The 26,618-nt window shown below is 41.0% G+C and overlaps 1 protein-coding gene across 3 annotated transcripts in view; it reads right to left on the bottom strand.

Annotated features, from left to right (window-relative positions):
• The window catches only part of sox1a (SRY-box transcription factor 1a), a 97,895-nt gene that overhangs the window by 48,786 nt on the left and 22,491 nt on the right, over positions 1-26,618 (bottom strand). For 2 of the 3 annotated variants that reach the window (XR_009395011.1, XR_009395012.1), the window contains exon 3: positions 11,709-11,818. The exons of the other annotated variant lie outside the window; for it this stretch is intronic. The gene's annotated coding sequence lies outside the window, so the exon portion shown is untranslated. The remainder of the gene's footprint in view (positions 1-11,708; positions 11,819-26,618) is intronic. 3 annotated transcript variants of the gene reach the window in all.

The raw sequence follows: 26,618 nt of genomic DNA, 5'->3' as shown, positions 1-26,618 counted from the left end.
CTAGGTTTTTTTTAATGTAAGAACTGTTTTCTGAGGACATATCTCTCTCTGTCAAAGCACTTTTTAAAGGTGCTATAGAAATAAAGTTATTATTATATTATTTTATATGTGCTTGCCCTCACCTTACTAACTGGGGTACCTGCAGAACGAGTGCTACACTTTTTGTCATATCTTGCTGGGGTGTTATTCTGTTATTCCAAATTTTACGACTTTTGTCAATCAATTTGTTTCCAATTTCTTCACATCATTTTCTCTATTTCTGTTTTAATTTGTGCTTCTTAAAAATATCAATATATATTGGGTTTCTGGGGGACCCCAGTCAATAGCATGCAATTCCACCTCTACAGTTTTAATAGATGGAACTATTTATTGAGTTAATTTTAACTTGAAGTTACTAAAAACTAAATTATACCAGAATTAAAGTGTTGTTAATAAGCTTTTAAGTACTAAAGTGGTTTGTTCTTGGGATAAAAGCTCCAATTTGTATTAAACAAAAGTATATATTTTTTATTTAGAGGGCCATTACAACAAGACGATACAGTCGCAGCAGCTTCAAAGACAAGATGTTAGGCAGAACAGTGTGGTGCATAACATATGTACATTTATTTACTGATAGAACAGGATGTGGTAAAGTAGTAAAGCCCGCCTCTTGCTTGATTTGATTGGCTGCTTGTGACCATGATGGTGGTGCGACTACATGCCTTGTGCACAAAAAGAGACTATTTTGTGTAACTATTTTATCTATTTATACATTTATTCTCAGATGACATTATTTCAGCTACATAACTTATTAATAAGTTTCTTACAGTAATTCATAGCCCAGTCAGAAGTCTTTTTATGGTAAATAACCCCCCCCCCCCCCCCCCCAAAAAAAACAACAACAAAACAAACAAACAAAAAAAACAAACAAAACAAAACAAAAAAACCCCAGGTATTTTCTTTATATAATGCAGAGAAAATAAGGAAAACTCCATATCTGAGATGCCAAAAACAGCATTCTCTGCCGTTTCCAATGAAATAACTATTTTAAGGGTTTTTAAGCGATTATTTGAATGCTGTATGTGTATCAGCTGTCAAGATACTGTGCACAGTGATGAAATGGAGAAATTGGTTCGACAGTTAATGTTCTTGCTTGGTTATTACTGAAACTGTTTACCAATTCAACTTGGCACTGACAGCACTGACCTCAGCTTAACACAAACACATTAGAGTTCTTTTACAGCTTTCTGAACAAACTAACGAGCAACGTAACGTCTTATTTTTGAGGCTAATGGCCCTGATCGCACAAATGTCTGAGTGTTGCCATGTAGAATCATTGTGACGCAGTAATAGCACACCTTGAGCACTACATACACAGTCCACAGACTATATGTGGAGAGATGGTAGGGGTCGAGTACCGCTAGGCTAATTAGTTTTCTAGCAGATTATAAATGAGTCTATTTTACAGCACAATATTTCTAGCTGCGGGTTCAGGGCCGTGACCTTAATGCGGAGTCTTTTTCTTCTACCTCCATTTCACACTTTTCCGTCTTTCACTTGCGAAAAATTTATATGGACGTTACCTACCTTCCTCCTGCTGCTGTTCAGTCAAAACTATTTCAAAGGACATGAAAAGGGACACTGCAGTATGTACAGTAAGCCATAATCACATAACGCTGCTGACAAGGACACAAGAGAAGTGAAACCAATTTCTCTTCGGTATAGGCACAAACATTCAGTCGCATTAAATTCCAGGTAGAGATGGCAAAGGGCATGAATAGATGGGGGTTGCACTGAAGCATTTGGTCTCATGTTGAGAGCCTACACCACACATGCAAGTGCATACTTGTGCACGCTCTCCAGGTTACATGGGCAAAAACTGTACATTGGTTTTGAGTGGATCCAGAATTGCCTTGATTTTAAATTGAGTAGAAATGTTTACTTGTTTCCAGCATCATCTCAGGGCCATGCAGCTCTCACTGCTGCTAATTACAAAGCTTATTAGCCAGGAAGGACTCAGGTGCTGTAGAATCCTTCAGTGAGGGACATCTGCAGCTGACAGTGCCTGGAAGGCCGTGTCATCCAGCCTCAATGGCTAATGAACAAACACAAGGATTTTCTCTCAGATTCATTATCGTCACAGTGAATGAATTCCAGCTCCTTTTGCTTGTCGTTCTCAGCATATTATCTTCCCATCAGCCTGTCAATCACCCTCAGCCCACAAACAAACCCCTATCTGCCGACACAAACTTAGATGCACGCCGTCCAACACACCCAAACGTGTACAAAAGGCGCATACACACACACACACACACACACACACACACACACACACACACACACACACACACACACACTGACACAGAAAATCTGATCAGCTAATTAAGATGTGGCTGCTGAGTGGGAAGTAAACTCAAACAGGGCCGGACAGATGTCTCACTCTGGTGACTTCAAAAGGAAAATAAAGAACACAGGGCCATGTAATGTGATTTAGATATAATGCTTCCAGGTCAGGGGTGATGCTAGACCGCTGGGCAGCGGGAGAGCAGCTGACAAGCGTGTAACTAACCATGACGGATGGGAATTCAATGGACTGCCTACACTACACACTTTGAGCCCGACGGGAACAAATTACGTGGCTGACCACCTCGTTGGCTACAGCAGAGGAGAACATTTATTTGTTCCCTGGAATTTAGTTTTCGTTGACACATGTGCGGACTATAATCGAGTCTTACAAGACAAGTATTCAGAGGGAAATCCTCAGTGACCCTGCAGTAGTACTGTCCAGTCAGAGCACAATGATAAGATGATTGATGAGAAAAAAGAAATCCTTCGCTGTTCTTCAAAATGTGTGTCAGTGGTTAGGCAGTTCCTGCTGTGAGCTGAATGCTGAACTCCAAAGCTGGTGTGCTTTAGTAAACGTTTAAAATTAAATTCAAACAGATTTTTGCTCAGAAATCAGTAGCATTGATGTTAGTTTTGATTTGTGTGCTTAGTTTATCAGACTTTGCATACTATACTGATGCAGCATTTACAGCATATGGCACCAACAGATATCAGTTGGTTGGATGATGATAAAAAATACTGGACAGTGATGATTTCACATCATATACATTGAATTTGGATTAAACTACACTGAACCATGCTTTTTTCTGATGTGACGAGTCCATATGTGTTTGGTTTTCAGGCACTTTTGTATTATCAAGTTAAAATGTTGGATATATCGCTGACAACATCAGTGGGCTTGTCATAATCTACAGGTTGGGGAAGGCAAATGAAAAATCGTCTTTTTTATCATTAATAGTTGGTCCATGCTTTTTTCCCATTCCTAATATCTGTAATAACAGATCAAAAACTTGCAGGTAATCAGTGAGATCCGCTATCTTGCTACTACTGTATATTTCTGCTGTGCGTCATACAATGCCCTCTGTTGATGACAGATCCTTGATTACAATGGTTGTGCTCAACACTAGTGGAAATTCAGCTTTGTTAGATAGTATCAAGGTCCCAAGAATCATGAACAGAACCGGTTCAAAACCATAATTTATTGGATATAAACAGGTTGACAGTTCCTTAGTTGTATACAGTAAGTTGACATATATACAAGTTGGGAAATCGCAATTACAATAACTCCAAGATGACATGAAGGGCAGGGTCAACCAGAACCACACACTTCTGATGCTCCTGATTTACAAAATAAGTAATAAATATATTTCAGGAAAGCTACCAATTTCACGCCATTCCCCAATCTGAAATATGTTATTTTATTCTTAAGATGTTACAAATTTTTTGCTCCACAACCACAACCCCTGGAAATTATCTTGCCACTCCTAGGTTGAGCCCCACTGGTATAAACACTCTGAGCAATTAACCCTTGTGTTGTCTTAGGCGTCAGAATTTAAATAAGTAAAACCAATCATTCATGCAAAATAATGGAGTTGGGGTTTTACATTCAATCAAGTGGTTTTATTTAAGGGGTTTAGTGAAGGTGGGTCGTTTTTTAACCTTAGGACAAGTGGTGCAGACAGGAAGTTAAAACAACACAAGGGTTAAATACTACATATCTTTGTTGTATCGTCCACGTTGATTCAACATTAGAACTTAGAGCTCATGAACACACCAAAGTAAGAACGGAACCGACGTAAAAAAACTTAGAACGATCCGAGGATCATGTGAAAGCAGTCCGACTTAAAAGTTTGTAAGATATTTAGCCAGCTTGCCGAGTGGACGACATCAACAATGAGTCCTCCCAAACTTTGTAAAGACATTGTTATTGATACATAATCAGCATCAAGTGAGCTTGTTGAAAAGGGGGAGAATTTCTTGTATCAGCATTTACAGTCTCCAGAGTTTGAAGTGCTGCAGTCAGTTATGCAAACTGTTATTGAGATTCAACATCAACTCAACTGGAAACCACCAACACAAGACCCTGATGTTTAGATGCCTTTTCCAAAAATCTATTGAATTTTTCCTCTTATATAAATTGTAAAAATCAGCTGTGGTAGCACTGTTGTTTCAATCTCCTTTAACAAAACATAGAGGATTAAAATATATGGGTGTTATTATATCTTATATTTGTGTTTTTATTTAGTCGTGATGATGAACAATGAAGCTGTTAAACGGTGATCTAAATAAATTATCATCCAGGTTCAGATTATTCCTCACAAGCTTTTAGTGTAAAAAGAAAAAAATATGTGGGAATCCTCTGGTTGCTGAAAAAAGCACAAGACAAAGGCATTTTTTTTAAATCACAGGTGAGCGCTAAGGAGGGAAGGGGGGCATTGAAGAAGAGCACCAGGAAGGAGGAGGTGAGAGAAGGAATCAGGGCAATGAAGGGTTAAACATTCTGCCTATTATGCTCCCACTCTTTCCTACACTGTGAGAAATTAATAGGAGAAATTAGCGAAGCAATTACCACTTTTAATTGGACTAATTCTTCTGGTCCTGTCACAGCTGCATCCAGAGTAACACTTTTAAACCTCCTCGTACATGTCTTTTTCACCCTTTCACAAACGCTGTTATTAATTTCACAAATTTCCGTGGACCTCTTTTAGCCTTTGACACCAGAGCCATCGAGGGTGAACTGCTGTCAGCTTCCAGTAGATTATTATCTCCCGTTAGTATCTCTCCGTGTGTCTCTTACACTGACGCACTACACCCTCTACCCCTCTGTGCTGCATCACTTCTTCTTCTCCTATTCCTGAAGGAAGGAGACAACGGTGCAGTCATTTATCATGGAGGAAATTGTTGCAATTAACAAATGGGTTTCAATGTTGTGTATGAACATTTTTGGACAAACAAACGTCGACACTTATGTTCGACCTTTTCCGCTTGATACATCATAAGAGACCTTTGTAGCTGATTTATAGAGCAAGTACTTTGCGAAATGAAATACAAATAACACATTCTGTAGGCTTATAATAGCAATACGGGTCATTTTTTTATTTTTAACAAAACATTCCAGTGTGTTGAGGATCCTTGTGGATCAAATAATACAACAGCTCCATGACAAATCCTTCTTTACAGAGCTCTTTATTTTCAGTTTTCGTTATATTGTCTGAAATTTGTACATTCAGTTATATATTGTATTTTTATCATTGAGTTGAACTATTATAGTCATTAAACTTGTTGTTGAACTGGATTGACAGGTGTTTGTAATTTATTGTACATGACAAGAGGGCAGAATATAAGGTTTTTGAAAAAATGTCAAAAACTGATTGCAAATGTTGTGATTTGCAGAGATTTCTCCGTGTTGCTCATGCGAGGAATCACATACCTTAACACTACAAATCACAATAACAGAAAGCATAATAATAATAATGTTAAATCCACTGATGGTAAGACTTGATGTTTTCTGCATTTAAAAAAATAACTGCCTATATCTGCATCAGCAATCAGCCAAAATTAGTTGGAAAATATTGGCATATTGGATATCGGGCAAAAATCCAATATCATGCATCCCTACATTGGAGTGTACAGGTCTACTTAATAAAAAGGCCACTGAGTTAATTAGCTGGCTAATGAGTTAATTACAGTAAACAGTCACATGTGATACACCTGCTGCAGCGGTGATATCACGCAATGAAATCAGACTATAAATCTACAGTGGGACTCGTGTTTACCCCCAGCGTTACGTATTACACTTATTTGATTTGATTGGATGGTTTTATAGCAACACATTCATCAGCTATCAGTGACTGGGAGGACAGTATATAGATATAGATAGAAATAGATAGAGGCATGAGCAAAGAAATTGCATTATTGCTCTAAAAGTAGGATTACAAAATGACACAATGCCGATGCGGCCTCATTCAGACAAAGAATTTGTAAATAAATCCAGCTGAACATTTGTTATACTGCACTCCTTTAACTTTTAAGCCTTAAATTCAAGGACTTGTCAAGCACTTCCAAGGTACCGAAACCAAAAAGTTGCAGGCTCTCAAAACCTTTATCATCATAAAAATATTAAACAAGTGATCCACAGTTTTCCCCTTCTATTCTCTCTTACTATCCAATAAAGATAGATGGATAAAGAAAGATTATGTAGAAAATTTAAATCCAAGCAAAGTCCTAACCTTGAACACCGATTAAAAATCAAGCCTTTTCCAAAGTTTGTTTTAACCGAATAACACAAACTGACATGCAAGCAGGACAGATGTGGGCGAGGGCAAGACAAAATGCCAATGATTTCAATGTTTAATTAGACAAAAACAACTGATCAGCGGACAGAGTAGAATGTCCCGCCCCCCGCAGTGTCAGTGCAGACTCAGTTACTGTTGCTCAACACTGTGTCTTAGCGATTCATTGATTAGATTGATCCAAGTGTGTTTCACTTGGGTCAAACTGTATTTTTCACACAGGAAGGGGCGACGGGAGCATCTGTTGCCCCCGATAGCTTTGACTTATTTGACTTTTCCTGACACAGAGAGATGGCCGCCTGCTTTGAAGCCTCTCAGATACGTTAGCTACCATCGTTCACCCGGGCTCGCAGAAGCGATTCCCACCGGGGCCACTCACAGAATGCCCTGCCCTGATGGGCTGATGGGAATCAGAGGAAATCAATAAGCAATGATAGACTTCTGCTGTCCACTCAGCTAATCCTGTTAGTGATAGCTGTGGGTTTAATCGAATGGTTGCTCACACTACAGACACTCAGACAAGTGTACGTGCACACACACACACACACCTCCAAGTACACTTAACCCCATAACATTCTTATGGATAAGATCTGCAGATCTTCCACACACTCTCTACGCTGTCATTTTGTTGAGACAAGCAGCAATTTGAGAGACAATTCATTCAGCGGTTAGAGAAGAATCAGTCAATTTAATAAATCCTTTGCTCATAGTCCAAGTTGGACTAGATTGCGGGAACAATTTCATTGGAGCCGAAGACGTGGAATAAAGACACATTTTGTCCCTATGATCGTTCGATAAAGGATCTCTTTTTTGATATGGAGATCAGTACAATGCATGGCAGTGTATGGGAAGCAGAGCAGAAATGGACTTCCTTTGACAAAGACGATCTCTCCACATGCCGTATACATATCAAAGTGACACAAACCCTGATAACTACTCTCAATACATGAGCCACACATATGTTGCAAAGTATTACTGGGTTAATACTTTAACCCCCCCCTCTTCCCACGAGTGAATAGACATTATAAAAGCAGGCCCCGGTGGCACATGTTTAAAGGTACATTAAGAGAGCACATCAATTGTAGATGACATAATCCCCAGCCCTCTTTTCACTCGCACTCTCACTTCCTTAATCTCTCCGTTCTTTAACCCTCATCTTCTAAGAGGCTGAAAGCTCCCTTCATCTTCTCCTCAAGCTAGCAGAGAAACCGCAAGCTGCCTGGGGAGAGAGGAGAAGAAGAGGTATTACTGAAGTCTGATTAAATTAACACTGTGATGCAGATTTCTTGCCTTTTTCCCGGTCTCTTCTCGCCTGATCCGACTGTGTGGCGTCTTTGAAAATCAGATGAACTTGTTACATGAGGGTCTGCACATGTATAATGTGTGCATATGTGCATCTGCTTTTAATTAATTACCCTTGTCTGTGTCATTAGCAGGATCCATGACTTGGGATCCTGATTTGCATAGGTGTCTTTAATAAATAAATAAACCGAGGATAATTTGAGACGTGTGTTCTTCCTCATTCACCCCCTCTAACCCTCTGTAACCTCCAGCCTCGCCCGGCTCTCCTCGAGGCAGAAAGCGGAACCATCCCCTGTAGAAGTGCTTTAATTACAAGGTTCCTACATCCAAATAACAAGAGGTTTACATAACTCCCGCATGAGCTGCTCATTATTCAGAAACTATTCTCGCCATCCCTGTCTACCCCCTCTAATACAAATGGCGTACAACAATGTGCAAGCTCCCACAATGCACAGCCTATAAGTTGAAGTGAAAATTAAGAAAAGTTCACTTTGTCTAACCTTACGTCCAATTTACCTCCTTACATGTGAACTGAATTCCAGCTCAGACACTGATTAAATTCCATCTATGTGAAGCTAATTAATCATTTCCATTGTGTCTAATATTGTCATAAGAAAGGTGCTTAGTTGACACTCTAATTCATAGAATATGGCACCTCTCATTGAGTGTGATCACTACAATATGCCAACAGTAGCAAGAAATAGAATATAGCTCTATGGAGAGTATTAATTATATTAAATATAGACATTGACCAAGACAATATATATGGAGATGATGGCATAAAGGGAACCAGCTTGAAATATAATCGCTTAACATTTAGGTTCACAGTCAGGTTAGGAGGCAAAGTCAAAAATATACCAAAATAAGTGATTCAGCTTTTTTAGTCTGAAAGAGTTGAGCACATTTACAAATGAAGAATATGCTGTCAGTCATAAATTTGGTCCTCTTTGTGTATTCTACAAACCACAACATCCTCACACAAAAAACAGCCACTAAGGTCTTGTTTGCAAGCAGCTTGTTGTGACCCATATTTACGTTTGTATTTAGGTCATAACAATTATGATGGAAGAGAGAGGTAATGGAGCATAAGGCCTGAATATATCCAAATAGATCTGCTATTCCCAAACATGACAGAATAGTTTTGTTGCTCCTTAAGCTAACATAGAAGTTATGTTGCCTAAACACAACCAAATAGTTGTGTTGCTTCTAAACATTATCCAGTAGTTTTGTTGATAAAACCCTAACTCTAACCAGGTTGTTATATTATTTATGCAGTGAAGTTGTTTTTTGCTTAAACCTCACCAACTAGTTTTGTTTCTCCTTAACCTAACCGAGTAGTTTTGTTGCCTTAACCTAACAAGGTAGTTTTGTTGCTCATAAAGCTAACAAGGTAGTTCTGTTACTCATGAAGCTAACAGAGTAGTTTTATTGCTCATAAAGCTAACATAGAAGTTTTTTTTTTGTCTAAACACAACCAAAATAGTTTTGCTGCTTCTAAACATTATCAAGCAGTTATGTTGACTCAACCTAACCAGGTTTTTTGTTTCTCCTAAACCTAACAGAAGTTTTGTTGCTTAAACCTCACCAAGTAGTTTTGTTGCTCCTAAACCTAAGTACTTTTCTTCCCTCAAAATAATGGGGTAGTTTGGTTATAAAAACAGTCACGATAATTGACAATGTAAATAGAACAGTGATAGATGTCGTTTTAAAGAGTCATTGACAGACGACCTGTTCTGCAGTTAAGGTCTGAGGACGTGTTGCTACAAACATGTCACTAGCTGAACATAATTCCAACCTTTCTTCCTCTCAGACAGAATTCTGCAGCATCTCCTTATATCACATTTGATCCTAATTTATCAAAAAAAAAAAAAAAGAATTGGCTAGCGTATGGAAATTGTGCAATTTTATTACTTCTGCCCATTCAGCGCCTGAACCAATGCCATTGTCCTGCTTCTTCTTCATTGACCCCATCCTGCCTCCACCCATCTGCTCCAACAAGGTGATGTTTATCTCCAGCAGGAGGAAATTAAAGCCTTGCTTCATGAGCTGCAGATATGCAAATCTTATACAGTGCAAATAGATTGCAGAGCTCACACAGTGGACGGTGTGTATTGGGCCGCTCCATTGAGAGGCCCGCTGATTTGAAATCCAAATCAAGACACATGGAATTACAAGACACACATGTGGCTTCCTAAAAAAAAGGAAAAAATCTGGACTTTGAGATATTAAGGAAAATAAATAAAGAGGAGAAGATGAAGAATTAATGGGAGGGATACAAATTAAAAAACATTATTTATTCAGCTGGTCCATACGGGTAGATATGGTTTAATAACTCTTGTTCGAACACAGGTGAAGGCTTATCTGAAGCTCTGACACACACTGCATGGAAATAAGTTCCTCTGATATCACCATTACATGGGATATGTATTTTCTTGAACTCACAAAATTGGAAAGTAATAGTGGCCATGCAAAATGCCTTGCAGTTGTCGAGTATGTAATTTTGATATGCATTAGTGTTATTGTCAGACAGGGTATATGGGCTGTTTCCCTGTGTGATTGCAGGTCTGGCTTGTATTGTGGGAGGGAAGCAGACAGGAGAAAATAGTATTAAACCTGTCCTTGCCATTCCAATCTGCCTGCATGTTTCTCTTTATCATTCTGCAGTTTCTATCCACTTACGCTATAATTAAGTTTCCTGACCCCTGCCTTGCAGCCTTAACTAGGCATTGGGAAATATACAGCCACTGCAGATCTCTTAGCCTGATGTGCTCTCTCGCTCCCTCTCTCTCTCTCTCTCTTTCTCTCCCCTCCCGCGTCCCTCTCTTGTCTCCTTCCCTGTTTCTGAAAATCTCTCTCTCCCACCGTCTCTCTCTTTCTTTCTCTGAGTCTCCATGGCACTGTAATGGAATAAGAATTATTAATCGAGTAATTGTGTGGAACACATTAGTTTGCATTGAATTTCTCTCTCTCATTTTCGATGCTTGATTATCAGGCTGTTGGGCAGACTCTGCCCCCTCCCTTCACCTCTCTATCCACCACACTCCAAACACATAACACATGCCCACACACACACACACACACACACACACACACACACACACACACACACTTTCACCGTGCTAGATCACACTTCCCTAAATGGCATAATCTCCCCTTCTTTCTCGTGTGCATGCGTGGACACACACATAAACTCACACAATGGGTTGAAGTGTGTGTTTGCATCACACCTGATGCTTGATGTGTGTGTGTGTGTTGGAAAAGGCTCCTGGTGATGGGAGATTTTTGTAATGTCCCTTTAACCTCCAACCTGTCTGATCTTTTTTTTTTTTTTAAAAGCAAAGCACACACAAAATAACCTTCAGCATATGTACATTTACAAAAATAGAAAAAAACACATCAGAGACAGACGTACTGGCACTGACATTCATCATAAAAAATCCCTCTTCAATCATAATTAGTCTAATTAATTTAAATCAGTGTCTGATGCCTATCTAAATAGTGACAACACAAAATGAACATCCACCCTGCAGCACCTAGCCTCAGCCTATACGTTCCCATAGTGAAACACACCCTCGTAGGATTAGAGCAGAAGAATAGGGGGATTATTATTTCATGACCTTTCAATCCGCTGCCTGTCAGGTTGAACTAAAGCCATATATGCTGCTGGAGGACTAATCTCCTTCTCCCTTTGTGTCCGCAAGGGATGTGTCATTTCTTTATCCCCTCTATACAGATTTACTCCATAAAATAAACTTCCTAGCCTGATCTGATAAGAAGCCATCTCCTTACCGGGATAAGGCTGTGGTGCCTCGTCTCCCTGCTTCCCCGTAGCCGTATTTTTTGGGTGTCAGATAACTCAGACGGGGATGGGAACAGTCAGGAAATGCCACTTTGTCTGTCTGGGAGCAGGTGACAACAAAACGACAGTGACTCTGATTAGAAAACACCCTCCTCCTCCCCCCGGCACCACCACCATCACAACCATTCTCTCTTTCTAAAACCACCAAAATCACATATTATCAACACTTGCCAGGTAGTGTACGCAACACAAATAAATTGATATGTGCAGGCGCACATACAGACATGCAAAACTTGCTGCATCACAGACACACACTTCTGCTGCTTTTGTTATCGTCCCTTAATCTTAATTACTGGTAAGTCATCACTGCTCCAGCTGTCAGTCTGACTGAGCCTGAAACCATGATCTGCTGCTCTGACCGCTGCTGTCTCCTGTGTCCCTGTTTCCCCTGCCTCGCCTTCTCCATCATTTTTTTCTTTTTAATTATTAAATGGACATGACTCATATTTTAGCTGCTTCCTTAAAGCCAACACAAACTGCAGGGCTCTGACTGAATATTAGATTTGAAGCACACGGATGTTTCAGGCATTTTTATGAGGTGTACACCCTCCTTCACCCAAAGGTCACACCCTACAGGTGGAAGTAAAAGAAAAGCATTGTGGAATGAAGAAGCAGAGGTTTGCAGCAGCCAATGTAGTCAGAATTACAGTATTTATTTTTGCTTCAGCTCCAAACCTGTCCCTGCATACTGATATTTAATTGCTGAAAATCGACTCTGCTCCTGATTGTTGCACAGCATGACATGATTTTTTGTCTGCAAGCATTTATTTTATTTTTTTCTTATGTGTTCTCCTCTGTTGTTTTCAAGAGCATTTTAAAAAAATCATAAAAAGTAAAGGTGGAGTGTGGGCTAATAATGGCTCAGTGATTAGGCATGGTCACCCCTTTGCTTCTAATTTAAAGAAAAAGTTATTTTTTTTCTAAAACAAAAAAAAGTAAATCAGTTTAATACCTTCTGATATTTCAGTACTTTTGGCTTCAATATTTTTAATGTGTTAATATGTTATTTTGTAAGATACAATAGTGAAACTATAAAAAGGTGATATATAAAATATGTCTTTAATACTCTTATGCATTTCTTTCTGGGTTTGCAGAGGCTATTTTCTTTCTTTCTTTTAAATCGTTTTTGTGTTATGATATTTCGAGGTTATTCAAATATTTTGCGTGCATGTTCGTTCCTCCTGCAACAGACACTGTGGGGACTGTAACAGCCACTCAAATTTACCAATTTAACCCAATTGCAAGTGTTGTAGTTCAGTGAGAGCCATGCAGGCGCTGAATGGTCCTCCTGCACCGGACCTCTCGCCGCGGCCGGACCTTAAAGCACCTATTCATCTGCTCCTTTTGATTCCAGGCTCCTGTTCCTCCTTCGCTTGTTCCTCACCTCCCAACTCTGCGCGGCATTACTGCTCTGATTGGCACGGCGCAACATTTCTGCCTGTCTGCAAAACAGGATCCCAACACAGGCAGCAACGTCCTCGGTGTGTTTTTTTTCTCTCTTCTCTTCCCTCAAACACGACACAATTGAAAGGCAGGCGCAGTGGCTATTTACGCGCATATACTGGAGCACTAAATTGCTTTAAAAAATAAGCGAACGCGAAGGAATGAAAAAAAGAAAAAAAACTCCAGGCTATCATAAAAGAGAGAAAAATGTCTCTTTTAAAATGTCAGAGTTATGGTGATAAGAATCTGAGGATGCAGGGAGGACTTTGGTGAGAAGTGACTAATTACCCTGTGGACCGTCCTGATAGTGGAGAATAATTAGATCCACACAAAAGACCCTAAACCAGCATCTGAATAACAAGAGCAACATTTTCAATGGAAAATTTAATTTGATTTTGTTGCGAGTTCCCTCCGTGCACTCGAAAGGGAAACGGAAAGAAAAGCATTATAAGGACAAAACAAAACACAAAAAAAAACCGTCTTCCCGGGACGGTTTCATGCCTGATTTGGTTGGGAAAAAAAGCTGACAAAACCCACGGTAATCAAAAGATGAGTGTACGGCCTACACCGGAGCATATATATTCACAATTAGACAGCGATTAGATAGCAACACATACTGACTAAACAGGGAATAAATTAAATGCACTGCTTTATTATGAAAGCAATGACTCAAAGTTCTGTTTGTCCTCATTTTATAGCAAAATTGGTTGAAATTAAAAAAAAAAAAAAAAAATCAAAGAAGAAAAGTAAGAAATTAAGAAAATAATTAGTAACTTTAATGTATTACAAATATATTAAAATAAGTCAACAAATGGCTCAAACTAATTTTATAAAGGATTTTAATGATCTCAAGGCCATAAATAAAACACATTTAACTGCCTCTGATATAATAAATGTAAAGGTTTACACAAAATTACTAAAAAAAAAAGAGACTAAAAACAAGTAACCTTAATGACTGAATTGTGTCTATTTAAGAAAGCCTCCAGTGAATAATTTGTAATCTATATTGTGGTAGAAATAGAATTAAAAAAACAGGGTGAAATTGATGGCTATATCACACAAGAAAATTATTCTTCCATCATTGTGCAAAAGATCCATTTTTAAAATCAGTCTATATAGACGGGCGTACTGTATGCTAACTATGTAGGCCATACTACATGCAGATGGTGTAAGAGTGCTTTAGAAGATTAGAAGATAGACACCCGGCCCGCAGTGGGCTGAGAGGAGTGGGCTCTGCTCCAAGACTGTGTCCTATCTCCTCAGGACTGGAAAAAGCATCCTAATCCTTTACCTTTCATAGTGATCTAAAGCCGATTTAAAACTGTCACTACCCTAGTTTGTGTTTATTTCATGTTCATCTGCAGCTCAAGGCGATACTCTGCACACCCACTTATGACATGAGCAAAAAGATGTGTGTGTGTGTGTGTGTGTGTGTGAGAGAGTGTGTGTGTGAGTGTGTGTGTGTGTGTGTGTGTGTGTCTGGCAGACCGAGAGCAAGAGAATAAAAAGAGAGAGAGAAAGAAAGGGCGCATGCAGCTAACTGACCATAAAGGAGTACCCAAAATGTGTGTGTGTGTGTGTGTGTGTGTGTGTCTGTCTGTACTAATTGTATTTTCTTTTTATGTCTTTAAACTTGGAGTCTCAGACTTATTTCACGCGTTGTCTAACAAAACCAAGCAACTCTGCTCCAAAAATACACACTCCCACAAACAGATGAGCAAACAGTCTCTCTGTCTATCACACAAACACACACACACACACACACATACACACACACAATAACACAAACCATTGACCGCTGAGCCGGCAGGCCTATAGGCAGACCACCTTCCTCTCCTCTCCCTTGTGCCCCTCAAGGCCTTACTGTATTATTCTGTAAGCAGCAAGAGCCCAGCATGGACAGAGCTAATCACTGGAGGCAAGGGCTCTCGCTCTCTCTCTCTCTCTCTCTCTCACACACACACACATGCATGTACACACAGACAGACACAGGATGATTGACACACAATGGCAGCGAATCTATGCAGTGCCCCCCTGTCTTGCTTTTTGCTTTCTCTTTCCCAGCTGAAAAGACAAGGGGGGAGCTTAGTGTGTGGTGTGAGAGGGAGAGAGAGAGACAGAGGGAGGGAGAGAAGGGGGGTGGAGGTGGAGGTGGTGGTGGTTTACAAGGAGTGATGTCCAACAAACCAGAGCAGAAGCAAGAGGAGAAGTGAAGACGGCAAAAGATGAGCTTGTGACTAACGCTGTTGCTATCCCTGCTCCTAATCCCCCCCACTCTGTCAGGTGCAGCAGCCAATCTGGAGAGAGTCTCAACCCCTCTCGTATGAAAATGATCCCCACGCTGGCTGAAGCCCAGTGAACCACTGATCCTGTTATCATCTCACGGAGAGAATGAGAGGAATAAAGAGAAGGAGAAAGAGAACGGGAAGAAGGGATGTGCGTTTGTTTATTCTTTACTCGGGCCTCCGGTGTCCTCCATCAGCACTTCGTCTCCCCGTACCCCCCTCACTAAACTCAAGCCCTTTTTCCATAATGTGTTGTTACAGTTTGGTACACTTCTCAACTCAGACTCTTAACACTACTTATTCAACCTCAACCATAAAGGCAAGTTCTCATCTTTTTGAACAAATTGCAAATGATTATATACAATTATCGGCAGTTTCTTACATTGTAAATTTCTTTTCTTTTCTTTTTTCAACTTCTCTTTATTGGGGTTTTTTCGTTTCATTCACATACAAAAATAAAGAAGATACATGTTGATTTATGCTTCAAATCAACACGAAAGAACAGAATGATAGTAGAAAAATAAAAGCAAAAAATAAAGAAAAAAACAAAATCAAACAAACAAAACCCCAGATGGAGTCAAATCAAAATACCAAAACAGTAATAATAAGGTTTACAAATAAAAGGAGATTTAAATAGTAATAATACAACTTGGAGGGTGTCAAGTGTTCTAAAATTTACAATTGTTAATTTTTCATGGGGTTATATTTGGTATAATAGTCCATAAATGGCTGCTATATTGGGTAAAAGGTATTTATCTTACCTCTCAGGGTGAATTTTATTTTTTCTAACTGCAAATGTTTCATAATATCATTCATTAAAGTTTGATAGACTGGAGGATTTTTTTTGTTTCTAGTTCAGCAGAATTATTCTTCTTGCTAACAGTGTCACAAAACAAATCACATTCTTCTGGTTGTTTGATAAAGAAAGTTCCATGGCAGCTGACCCAACCCCAAACACTGCAAGAACTGGGTCTGGTTTAATATGTTCATGGAAAATCTCAGATAAACTTTGAAATATCTTAACCCAATAGGTGCCGATGCTTGGACAAGTCCAAAACATATGTGCCAATGAGGCGGGTGCCTGTCCACATCAATCACAGAGTGGGTTTACAGCAGGGAACATCCTCGAAAGTTTCAACTTGGATAAATGAAGCCTGTGTAACATCTTGAATTGCACCAGTCCATGTCTGATACATACAGATGAAGAGCGCACAGGGTCCTGAGCCTTAGTCCATTGGTTTTCTGAGATTTCCACTGCAAGGTCTTCCTGCCAAGCTTCTTTTAAAAGTTCAAGTGTGGCTGTGCAGTCCATTTGTGACATAATGTTATAAATCTTAGATATAGACCCTTTCTTTGATGGATCCAGCAGGAGTATTGAGTTCATTATGCACTCGGGGGGCTGATCAGGGAAGGACAGGAACTTTTCCTTAACAAAACTTCAACTCGTAAATACTTGAAGAAGTCTCGACTATGAATGCAGAATTTTACTTGTAACTGATGTTGAAAAGGTACATTATAAATTTCTTATATCATATTGATCAACACATATTTTGCCCTTTCTCTGTTGAAAAGTATATCCAAGTATTAGTTCATTGCATCATTACATGCACAGTGATTGAACCAGTTCTTATAATCTGTCAGCATATTTTGTATACATTTATTTTAGACTTTTGGAAATGTGTCCTGGATCGGACTAAAGAAGGAAAATGTTTTAAATACAATTAAATAAGTTCTAAATTCCTTATCGTGGCCCCTTTTCCCCTTTGTGCTATACACTGCTGTAAAACAGTCTTGTCTTTATCTTTTCTGTGGTCCATCAACAAATTGCAGAAAAAGCAGTAAAGGTGTAAATGTGAATTTAATCTCTTGTAATTAGTCTCCCACATACAGTAACGTGCAACTTTGGACTGTTGATATTGATGTGTATTGATATATGCCACACAGAAAAAGTGCAGCCTTGTACATTTTCAGACATTGTCAAAAAATGTCAGCCACAGTTTCCATCAGAAAATACTTTCAGAGCACACTGCTAAACTGACAACATGCTTAAGCATTTCGACTTTCTGGTTTTATACAACTTACAGGCTGCTGCAGGTAATCCACTGAGCTTTGCTGTTTGTACAAATCGTTTCAAGAAATGCAATAACTGGTTTGCAAATGTTAAGAAGGATTCAAGAAATGTACCAAAGTGACAAAGACAAACTGTAGATGAGAAGCTCCGGGTGAAGCTCAGGTGACAGAGTGCATTAGTTAGTCATAAGGTCGCTGGTTCCATCCCTGGCCTCCTGTACACAAATAAATGAAAGAACATGTTTTTTGGCCTCATAGTTCACTGTTCTACTGAAAATATGCTAATAAATATTAAAGGATATTTTTTCTAATGGAAAAGTGCATGTCTTTGTTTTTTTGAAAGAAATTAAGAAATAACACACAGATTAACTATTTTGTTATTTATTGAATATTTTGAACTGAAATCAAAGCGTCGCTTGAAATAAAAATGTCACAGTCTTACAGTTTTTCTGCAGTGTCTCCATTTAACTTATTTTTGTTCATTGTCATCTTCCCTAAAGCCCAAATGTGCCCAAATGACAGACATTTTTGGGTAAAAACCTTGGAGTTGCTCAGTTGGCTCGGTGTTTGAGTTCTCCTCTATGTCACGGATTGGAAGGAAAAATATTTTAATTAATGTTGTGGGCAAGATTATGTCAGTTTGAGGTTCTAAATGTTGGTTTCGATAAATTTTTGATTAATTGCCCAGGCCTACCTCCGGTCTTTTCAAACATTAGGTGCAACAGGTTCAAGTTTCTATGTGACAAGTCATTATTATAGTTTATTGACAGCAATTATCTGCTGTGCAAATTAATAATTCCTAGCAAGCTGTTAACAAAATGTGTACAAATGTGATTTTGCATAGTGATACATGTAAATATTGGAGAGTATCAGTATTACTGTGATAACGATTTCAACCATTTCCCCAGAATCTGCCAGAATAAATGTGATGTAATCTTGATTTATTTATTATTGTTTTGACATTGTGAGGCCCGTCGTTTTCTGGTCGCCATGTGCTGGTTGCCCGAGGTGACAAGAATCAGTGTGGTTAATTAAAGAGTGGACAGCACTCCAGACTCCACTCACACACTTCTGGTATTGTCATGAGCACCACTCCTCTAACACACTCCCTCAAGAGTCATTTCCCTCTGTTTCTTAGGACATGGAGGGCCTTGGCGTGCCCTCTGGGGCGCTGAAGCACACTGTGGTGAGTCTCTCGTGGACATGTGCACGCATGGACGTGCACACAAGTCCGCAGCCACCATCTCTGCATAGACTCATCCAGATAGCAGACGGATAACACTTTCAATTCAGCTTGATGTTATCGTTTTTCCTTTCTTAGAGAAATATGAACCTGTCACATGGGGCGCCTTACAGATTTGTTGCATAGTTCCATGGTAGATAAATCCAACAATAGGGGCCAAGGCCTTGCCCTCTCTGCATGCACAGTTAACAGGACTGCAGCGCTAATCAGTGGTAGAAGATCACATCTGGCCTGACAGCAGCTGCATCACTGTTTAGAGGAGCTGCCAGCGTGAGAAACACACAGGTCGATTCCCTTTTCTCCCTGGACAGAGTGGGTGTTCTTCTCATTCATTTCTTCTTTCTCAGTCCTTTTCTTTGAGTTAGCCAATTAACCTGGGAGCAGTGCACTAATGAGTTCCCTCTGGTGGCTCTGCGCCGCTCAATGGAGGAGAGGAAAGAGCAGGGTGAGCGGAGAGGGGAGAGAGGAGAGGGGTCAGGGAGGGATAGCACAGGGCCGCGGAAGGGGAGAGGTGCAGGGATGGCAAAGGCGAAGGGCCGGGGGGGGTAAGAGAGTTTTGAGAAAAGGGTGAAGAAGGGTTGATAAAGGGGTGAGGAGAGAGGAGGGGTGAGGAAAGAGGGGTTCAGGGCAAGGAAATACGGGATGGGTTGATGCAGGAGGAGAGCACCATCCAGTTGGCCACTACGGGCCTATCACCAAGACATTGTCAGCCAGACAATGGGCTTATCAGCCTCCTTTTCACACCAGTCTGATTAACTGGGAGGAATGGTAGGAAGAGGAGGGGAAGGGAAAGGGTACGTCCTTGTACCAGCCCAGTAAATGTCAGAGAATGGGCCAGGCACCCAGACTAGCCTCATGGTTTGAGTATGCATCACTGAGAAAATGGGACAGTTATAAAACCCACTGTGAAAACCCACATCCTCCCCGTATGCATGTTAGCATTGGAAGGAGGTTCAGCTGCAATAAATCTACAGCCTCTGTAAATGTATGTCACTGACCAGATTAGCAAAGGACTGATAAGCACCTGTAAGCACCATTAGCCGAATCTGTGAGTTATCAGTCACAGAAACACCATAAAACACAGTAAGATGCCGAGAGAGGGAAGATATAAATAAATAAATAAAAATCAGTACTTCTCAAAAGAATCAATAACAAATTGCCATTATTTTGTCCGACCTGTCAGTCTTGCAGTAAAAAAAATCATTTATTGTAAAGTCAATAAATTATAATGTCACACCGCCTGCCCCAAATCTCACTATAATACTCAACAAAACAAATAAAATCACACATGTGAAAAGGAAAAAACATTCACAGAAGGATAAGAAAATAACAACAACTTAACCTTGTCTTATTTGTGAATGTATCCGCCTTTTGGTTCCTTATCTATAAATTAATAAATATGTATGAATTAGTATTATGAATTGCAATCACATTGTTTGTGAGTGACGCTGCTTTGTAGCTACTAACACGCATTTGATTCAAGCCGGCCTTGCCTGCCAGTCGCACTTTTCAAGCTTGGCGAGAGCCGTATAGACCAACAAATGACTAAGAGCAGGCATCAGCAAAATTGTCTGTGTCATTGTTCAATTAGTCTACCATATTGATCGCGGCTTGTTTGTTTACTTGCTTACCGCTTCCCATTTGCAAGGCCTTGACAGCCATCTGTCACACAGATAGAGACAGTGAGAGAAGGGAGGCGGGAGGTGACAGAGTGGGAGGGAGAGAGCTTTACAATAAGAGTGCTGAGATGAAACTTCCAATAGGTTAGGAGTGGAGACTTAATATAAAATAAGGGGAATAAGAAAGGACGACAATGAGATCCTCCCTGATACAGAGCTTTAAATGTTTTCAGAGTAAAGCTTTTTGGGAAATATAAATTCCTAATCCAATGAAACCATAAAAGCTTATGTTCTTGTCGCTCAATGAGAGCAATTCAATAGGGAGTGTTATAAAAGCAATGATTGGAGCAACAAGTGGTTGTACTCTTCTTGCTCTTCATTTCCTTCTTTTTTTTCCTCCATTTCTTTTCTCAAAAGAAAGGATGCAGTAATTAGAGGGTAGACCAGGTGGAAGTACACAACTCAAGAGCCCGGCGCTAGCTCGCCCTCTCCTCCACAGGAAGATGGGAAGAGGGAAATGTGGAGGTGGGTAAAAGAGGGTGAGCATGGCTGAGGAGAGGAGAAAGTGGGAGAAGAATACGTCTAGGTAGAGTGGGGGGTGGAGGGGGTGGGGGCAGCAGCCGGGCTGGGGAGCATATTGGGTCAAAGAAAATAAAAAGTGTCATTTAGCCAAAGAAAGAAGATGAGAGCAGTGTGCACGATGAGGGAGGGGGCCTGGAGCTGGGGCGGCTGGGCGAGGTGAAGGGGAGGTGGAGGCGAGGTTAGCTGTTAAATAAGGTGGGGGTCATAAGAGAGGGGGTGGATGCCCACCGTGATACAAATGAGGGTCTGCAGGCAGGGGGGCCACCCACGGTACAACTTGGCCAACAAAGCTGCTTCTGTCTTGGCCTCCCTCCTCCACAGACCTCCTTGAGTGGGCAGGATTCCATTAGCAAGCTGCAGAACCTGGGGTCTATTCAGCCGCTCGTCCAGGCCCGGCTGAGTGTGTCCGCGAGCACGCAGACACACATGGAGCATGCACACATACACACTGACCCACACACACGTGCTCACTGAGCACACATGCATGCACTCATTCACAGTCACTCACTCACACATACACACACCACTAATTAATCCTCAGATTACCCAGCCAATTATTACCACACTTGTACTAATTAGAAATTATTTAAAGCATTTCCCAATTAGGGTTTACATGCTCAGTTGGGCAGGAGTCTGCCTCGATAAACTGACTGGTTTTATAGTGGGTGAAAAAACGGCAAGCTCATTCATATACACATGCATGTGCGCGCACACACACACATTTCTGGATCTGACTGTGGTAATCAGGCCGTCTCAACGAGTGCCTCTGTTAGGACGAGGGGGATGAGGACAGACAAGAGGAAGAAAGAGAAAGAAATAAAACAACAAAAGACATGCTCCTTCAGTGCAGCAGCAATACTGTAGGTCGCTCTTGTTAGGGCTGGGGACAGTGATTAGGAGAGGCCACAATAAGACCTGCCAGGAAACACATGCCAATTAGGTTACCAGGAGAACCACGGGCCCTCATTGCTATGGGAAACCCACTAGTCTCTGCACCACACGGCCCCCCTCACACACGCACCCATGGCCTCATGCGCTACCTTTTCCAACCTTTTGATTACATTATGACATGGTTAAGGGGAGGCCAAAGGGAAAAAAGAAGGTAGAAAAGAGGAGAAGACACTGCAGTGCAGCAGGCAAAATGATTGTGGTGAGAGCAAAAGGTTGAAGCAGAAGGGAAAAAAAAAACAGAAGTTAATGTTGGAGATCAAAAGTTGGTTGCCAGGAAGGGATAAACTTTGAAAATCTCCCTGTGTACTAAAAAGTGTTCCTTCTGATCAACCACCAACCTTCACTGAGACAATGATGGAGGGATAGAAAACAAGAGAGGGAGAAAAAGCAACAAACAGGCTGCGTTGGGATAACAGGGGCGGGACTCCAGGGAGAATTATTAGCGGAGAGAATTACAGGCTCATCCATGGGTGACATGTAAGCCTCAGCTACACACTCAAATGTTTACAACACTGATATTTGCTCAACTGCGATGCTATCAGGCCTGGATGTAATACTCAGAGCTTTTGTTCTGACTTGCACGGCAACACTCACCATGTCTACAGATGCAATAAGCAAGAAGCAGATAGCAGCGGCACAATGTTTGCCAAGCAGTGTTGTCCTGAGAAGCTGTGAGATGACCCGGGCACAACAGAGAGAAAACTCACTCTGGAATATTTGCGCTAATGTGATGATGGCTGAGATGTTGATTAATGTGCACGGTCCCTGTTATTAAATAAACAGGGTGAATACACAAAATATATTGAATAAATTAGAGCATGAACCGATCTCCTCTGCACCATCCAGCTCATTAGAATGCATGAGGAAACGATGTTCTGATTGCGACAAGAGTCACTCATTAAGCCATGTTTGTCCCCCGCCAGAGCACCACTCCCTGCACACTACCCCCCGCTGCCCCTAAACACTTACCCCTCATGCCTGCCACACACTCCACACCAAATCCCTCCCTACTGCACACTCTCCTGCTAAAAGCTCCCTGACTTAACATCACCCCTTCCCAATGGACGTCACCAACAAACCACTAACCCTCTTTTCACCTCTCTCCCCCCCCCCTACCTCCCTGTGCATATCCCTCATTTTCCTCCACCTCCTCCCTTCTCCTCTGCTGGGATCTGTGTCATCATTTTAATTAATTTCTAATCAGGCGAGAGTAAACTAATCAGGGGAGGCGTTAAACAATGACAGCTCTGCCTGCTCAGCCTCACACTGGGGGCCGCCAGGCTGCTCTGCATGCCGAGAGGAGCCGCACACTGATAAACAACTCAGTGTAGACGAGGCTATCTACACCCATCTCAACCCCCATACATGTTAATATGGGCCGCAATGCAACACATATGTGGCCCATTTGCATTTGCAGATTGGACACGTATCGAGGAGTTGATTGATACAAGATTAAATTACCACTATTTTACATTTGCCTCCTTTTATGCTCACTTTTATGTGCATTATGTGGTATGCAAAACCATACGGATTTGCGACTGAATAAACATATCCATTCATGGACATATGATGGAAATGCATGTAAATGATCAGAATGGACAAATAAATAACCTAACCCTGTCTGAATGGTACAGTATGTATCTGCTTAGAATGGGTTGCACAAAGACTGCAGTTATCTGTAGGCGGCCAGATCCCACCAAGGCTGAGCCATTGTGAAAAACAGACAGAGAGAGGGAGAGAGAGGGAGAGAGAGTACTTTTGGGCAATACATTAACTGAGACAATGTAACAAGAGAGCGTTGATTAACCTCTTCCAGGCTTACCCTGTGCCTAAAATACCTTAAACCAACATAAGTGAATCATAATTGGCAAATTCTAACGATATGATTGCGTGACAATGAAGCTGATGACGGATGATGACAAAAAATTAGTTTATGACAACCATTACAACGGCCGGCGAAGCGAGATTTAAAAAAAAAAAAGGTGCACTTTGAATCTGGCGTTAAGTGTTTGATTGGCATCAGGGTGATCCTTGTAGCCTCGGCTACACGCCTGCAAACTGACGGAGTTACAACTCTCATGGTTCGTGTCTATGTTGTGAAGAAAGAGGCTTTCATGCCTCTCTCATCAAAGCGTTGTAACCGGACCTGATTTCCCCTCCTGCCAGCACCATGGCAACTGATGACCATCGACCTATAAGGACCAAAGACCATTGGCATAGTTACATGACACACAAGCAAATAGATGGACGCAAGCACTCAAGAGACAGAGAAATAATCACACACACACACAATATTTACTTTTTTAGTTAGTGAGAAGTTGCATGAAAACAAGACGAAGAAAGCTACAGTGAAATCAAAGTTTAAATCAGATGCACGGCTGGAAAAGAAGAGGACTTTGAGTGAGAAATGGAGTGTGTTTAAAAGGATTTTTTTTAAATATCACCCCCTCCCCTCCATCACCACCTCCTTCCTTGCCCTCTTTGCCAAGTATTAGATTCCCATGCCAACCGCTTCCCTGGGATAGAATAAGGATTGCGGAGGTGGGAAGCTGAAACCCTTCCATAACATGTCAAACAACGCTGGAATCCAAAACGCAAGAGGGAGAGAAAAAGGGTTAGAGGCAGATTTTCTACGGGGAGAAAGAAACTGTCACATCATCAGATTGGTTATTCTAAGTGGAGGGATGTGGGTATGGGGGCGGGGAGGGAGGGGCGGGGTGGCAGAGGCTTGGGCTGGCAGAATCTGGCAGCGGTACACGATGGCGGTATTTCCACTAAAATAATCAGCCCCCAGGCAACGGAAGGGGTGGGGGGGTGGCAGGGGGGTGGAGGGAAGAGAGACACAGAGAGGTTAGGGATTGTAGGGCTAGGAGACAGAGACGGGGTGGGTGAGGGAGAGGGAGGATATAAGGGAGGGAAATAGCAAGATGGAGAGAAAGAAAATCTGGGAAGCTAACCAAGGAAATCCTGCTTCTCAGATATGCAGCTGTGGAATTAAAATTGGTGTAAAAACACGAGAACAAAAATATACTTCACACTTCACAAGCCTATTGAAGGTTGGGGGGGTGGGGGTGGGAGGGGGGAGATGTGCCACTCTATGCTGGCACTGATACCTCAGGCACAAGGGGTAAACAGCTATTCTCCTCACTTCACTACGTCTGGTGCAGTGGTTTCAGGGTGTGAGTGAGTAAGTATGAGGGGGGGCGAGTTCGGTGCCTGCAGGGGTCTCATCAGGCTACAGGGCGAGCTCAAGAGAGAAGACAAGAGCCCCTCAAAGATCAAGAAACACAAAATGCCCCATGAAACAATTTCTACACTTCCGCGTCCCCTCAAGCACATCACAACGAACAGCGAGGCATTGATTCATGATCAAACGACCGTGATCGTCACTCAAATTCAATAATAACAACCTTCACAATCAGAAAACGCTCTAAATATACTGTACCTCCACTTCAGGCCAGGATTAGGCCTTTCTGTGTGCACATTTGTGTTGATGTGCTGCATTACTGAACAAAGAACTATCAGAATCGAAAACAACCATGCAAACACACAGATAAACGACAAATCAATTAATTTTAAACGCAGTGAAATAAACTGCACAAACAGTGTGCTTGATTGTAATAACCATTCATATTTCTGCATAGAAATTTTGCACCGGAGAGCGAGACTCCCCACTGTGTACAATGCACTCAAATACACATTAGACACAAAAAGCGGGAGGTATCTGTACGTATACACACACACTTTTACAGATGCATTAACTGAAACTTCAAAGGACTTGAAAAAATCTTTAAGTTGCATTTCACTCAGAGAAACCAAGCAGCTTCTTTCATGATGGAAGAAGAAAAAAACTAATTAATGACTGTGAGCTCTGAGAGTCATGTTATCAAACCCAGCCTACTGGAGTGTGACACCACTAAAATAATACAATCATCAAGCATAATGAGTGAGTTAAGAAGTTTCTCTTAATGCATGTATTGGAGTAAATGGTTGCAGCTGAGCATTGTGTTATTTCATCACTGTAGAGACTTGATCTTAATACAAATCTCTGTGTAATACAGGCCTATTCATGCAGCCTGCCTTTCCCCTCTGGTTCAATTATCGGGGGCTCTTTTGCAGAGATATTCAATTAAAAAAAGGCCCCTCTTTTAGTTTTATCGGAAAATAAATTTGGCAATATATAAATAATTTCAAAATGCTGAGTGCATCCAGCCTGGTATAGGAGCGTGAATGTTTTACTTCGTCAAAGTAGCAGAAAGTTGCAAATTAATATCCCTAAATATATATAAAAATACAAATTAAAGATTTTTTTACACTATTTTTTATTCCAACAGGGTTTTTTTTCCCTTCAAATTAAGAAATTCAATGAGGCAAAAAAGAACTCTCAATTACAAGATGAGAGAGGAATATTAGAAATAGGAGGACAATTAAGCGACCATGAAATCATGAAAAGAAAAGCGAAAGACAGGCCAAGCAGCAAATCTACCTTATTCAGCGAGCAGTGTTTTTGTTGAGAGTATTCTCTACAGAATTTAGTCGGCTTTCATTTCATTTCTCTGACATTCTCTCTGTCTGACCATCCAAGTCCTCTCCTGAGACCCATGAGTGGAAGCAGAGTTCCAGAGAGAGCTATCAGGATTAGGATAA

This window comes from Centropristis striata, chromosome 10 (genome assembly GCF_030273125.1).
Source record: "Centropristis striata isolate RG_2023a ecotype Rhode Island chromosome 10, C.striata_1.0, whole genome shotgun sequence".
Lineage (NCBI taxonomy): Eukaryota > Metazoa > Chordata > Actinopteri > Perciformes > Serranidae > Centropristis > Centropristis striata.
The sequence above is the reverse complement of the archived record's forward strand: the minus strand, read 5'-3'. Positions and strand labels throughout refer to the sequence as shown.